Source organism: Elephas maximus, chromosome 5 (assembly GCF_024166365.1).
Source record: "Elephas maximus indicus isolate mEleMax1 chromosome 5, mEleMax1 primary haplotype, whole genome shotgun sequence".
Taxonomy (NCBI): domain Eukaryota; kingdom Metazoa; phylum Chordata; class Mammalia; order Proboscidea; family Elephantidae; genus Elephas; species Elephas maximus.
Genome location: NC_064823.1, coordinates 57,082,347 through 57,085,855, shown reverse-complemented (window position 1 = coordinate 57,085,855; position 3,509 = coordinate 57,082,347). Strand labels below are relative to the sequence as shown.

Genomic DNA, 3,509 nt, shown 5'->3' with positions numbered 1-3,509 from the left:
CATTCCCAAGAATCATCTATGAAAAATGTACAGAAATGATTATACTTAATGGAGAATGACTGAATTGTTTTATTCTAAGATTTGGAACAAGTCAAGATGATCACTTACATCCCTTTTATTTAAGATTGTACTGGAAGTTGTAGCCAGTACATTAAGTTTAAAAAAATACAATTCAGGCATTTTTAAAAGGAAGAATTAATATTCACTGTATATGCACAAAACATGAATATCCTAAGGAATCTATAAGAAGCTACAGAGCTAATTTTGATTTTAACAAGAACACAGTATACAATATCAATATACAAGAATAAATTATATGTATAACAAATGTACAACTAGAAATTAAATTACAAATAACAATATTTACAATAGAATCAAAATATAAGATTATGGGAATAAATTTAAAATCACAGTATAAAAAATATCAAAACACTGCTGAAAAAATAAAAGACTTAAATATATTGAGAGATATATCATGTACATAGGTAGGAGGGCTACATATTGTTAACACACATGTCATGTTAAAATGATTTATAGATTTTCACATACCTACAAAAAATTGCAGTGGACTTTTTCAGTAAAAAATAAAAAGATTATTCTTAAATTTATGTGGAAAAACAAGTGACCTTGAATAGCTAAAACAAAGACAGAGAAAAAAAAAGAACAAAACTGAACAGCTCCTACTCTCTGGTTTTAAGACTTACAAAACTACAATCGAGTGGTGCAAATGTTTAATGCCCTCAGTGGCTAACCAAATGTTCGGAAGCTCAAGTCCACCCAGAAGTACCTAGGAAGAAAGGACTGCTGACCTACTGAAAAATCAGCCCTTGAAAATGCTATGTAGCACAGTTCTATACTGATACATGGCAACCAGTTGTTGTATAAAGCTATCATAATCAAGACAGTGTTACCAGCATAAGGATAGATATATAAATCAATGGAACATAACAGAGAGTCTATAAATTGATTCACAGATAGATGATAGATAAACAGACAGACAGATAGATAAAAAGATAGACAAGTAGGTAGGTAGGTAGGTGACGATAGATGACAGAAAGATAGAAGGATAGATGGATGGATGGATGGATAGGTAGATGATGGACGGACGGACGGAAGGACAGACGGATGGATGGATAAATCGATCTAATTGATTTATGACACAGATAAAGGGACGGATTGTATCATAAGCAGTGTATACCAACCCAAACCAAAAACCTTAAGCAGTATATACATGGGCTTAATTGCGCTTACTAATCTGTAGTGCACAATTTCACCATCTGTGTGTGTGTGTGTGTGTGTGTGCAGTATAGATTAGTAAGTAAGCACACCTAAGCCCGTGCATACCTTGTTTACTTAAGCCGGTACATACCGTGTTTACTGGTAAATCTGCCCCTGCACAGATGCCAAGGTAATTCAATGGGAAAATGCAGCCTCTGAAACAAATGGAAAACCATTTATAAAACGGGGCAGCTTTGGAGACCACTAAGGTCTCTTCTTTGACTTTTATGATGGCGTTAAACAACTAAGCTTGACCATATGAAAGAAAATTATTATGTCAGTGCCATAGTAACTTTTAGGCCTGGGGCAGAAATTTGTTGGTGCATGTCAAAGTTACTGGATATTAACATTTATTATGCTAACTTTAAAACTGACTTTGCCATTTGCCATTTTTCAGTGAACTGAAAACTTCCCATGGAGATAAATGACTTTAGCACATGAGCTCTATTCAAAAGTGGTATACATGAGAGTTCTTATTCAGAGTGCTGAAAGTTAAAACTGTCCTTTCTGAAGGGAAAAGTGAGCTTTAGCTTAAAAAAATACAATATACTAATCATGTATTTTTTTTTTTTTCATTGCTGCTTATTTCATGGAATTTCTTCTGGATTTCTCAAAGAAAAATATTATTAATTATGAGTTCACCTAACTCCTACATTTTTTGGTTTTATGATTTTGGGATACTGCTAATATAATTACCAACACTCTGCATTTTAGCTCTTTTCACCATCTTGGAGCCTGTGGAGGCCTGCTGGAAACAGGACTTCTAAAGCAGCAAATAGGTTCGAAATGTGGTCCAATTCATTTTTGCTGGCTGTAAACAGGGTCTCTAGAATCAGAGGGAGAACACGGCTCTTCTTACAGTTGAAGGTGTTGATGCCCAAGATGAAACCAAATTCTATTCAGGCAAGAGATGTACTGGCATGTTCAAAGCAAAGAACAGTACAGTGGCTTCTGGCGGCAAACCTAACAAAACCAGAGTAATCTGGGGAAAGGTAACTTGTGCCCATAGAAACAGTGGCACGGTTTGGGCCAAATTTTGAAGCACACTTTCTGCTAAGATCATTGGACACAGAATCCATGAGATGGTGTATCCCTCAAGGGTTTAAACCTATCGAAAAGAAAACAAATAAAATTGTGGATTTGTTCCAAAAAATTTGCATTTTAAAAATAGCTGCATTTAAAAATTTCTTATTTTCTTCCCATGTAGAGAACCAACTACTGGATATATCAATCTTAGTACTTATAAATAACAGGTCTTTCTTATACATGACTTTCATAGAAGAATAAAACTACAACTTAAGGCTTGAAGAAAACATGGCAAACATTTTGAAACCGGTTTATTCTTATGATACGTAAAGATGCAAAAGTGGTTAAAATTCCTTGTCAAATTCATTGATCAGGCACATGCCACGCAGAAACTAGCAATGGGACACCAAAATAAAGCAAATTACTGATAGCTCCCTACTAAAGCCGGATTTTTCAATAAATCAGTATCATCTAACTTTGCATCCACAATATCTAATATAAGCAATCAAAATGCATTTTCAGAAAAATTGAAAGAAACATTTGTCAGATATGCTACTTTTTTTGCTCTACGTTCCACCATCTTTTCTGCCACATCAAAGTGAATCTGTGCTTTTTTATGGACATGTCTATTTTCAGAAGCAAAAACAAATGTTCCTCTGTAGGCTCATGGTACGGTACCTGTGTGTTGAGGAGAAAACTTAAATATAAATGGGTTTGCCATGCTTTCTTAAGTTCATATTTACTAGCTGATTTTAATTAAAAAAGCATACTTGATCTTTTTTCCACTTAGGTTTTGACTTGTGGTTTAAAATGGATGGCTGTTAACTGACTCAGAGCAGACTTCTAATTTGCACAGAAAATAAATGTGAAAATCAAGGAACGAAACAAAAACAATAACAATACTTAGCATTAAAACTAAGGCAATGTGCTGCTGGAAAACAAGACACATTCTCTCTAATTTGAATTTTTCTAATTTCATTCATATGTTTACCACCCTCATAGGTTTGTTTCTTCTTTCTTTTTTGTCTCATTTGCAAATCACCTATACTATTTTTTACTCAATACATTTCTTTGAAATAAGATTGACTTTTTAATTTATCCTAGAACTAAACAATAATAATTTTTTACATTATTTTTTTTTCTCTTGAGGCATCATATCTCTACTTTAAGAGTACTTAATAAAATTTGGATGATGCCGATTAAAT

The 3,509-nt window shown here is 33.5% G+C and overlaps 1 pseudogene; it reads left to right on the top strand.

Annotated features, from left to right (window-relative positions):
* Positions 1 to 1,458: 1,458 nt before the first annotated feature.
* On the top strand, positions 1,459 to 2,384 carry LOC126077549 (60S ribosomal protein L35a-like; annotated as a pseudogene).
* The last annotated feature ends 1,125 nt before the right edge of the window (positions 2,385 to 3,509 follow it).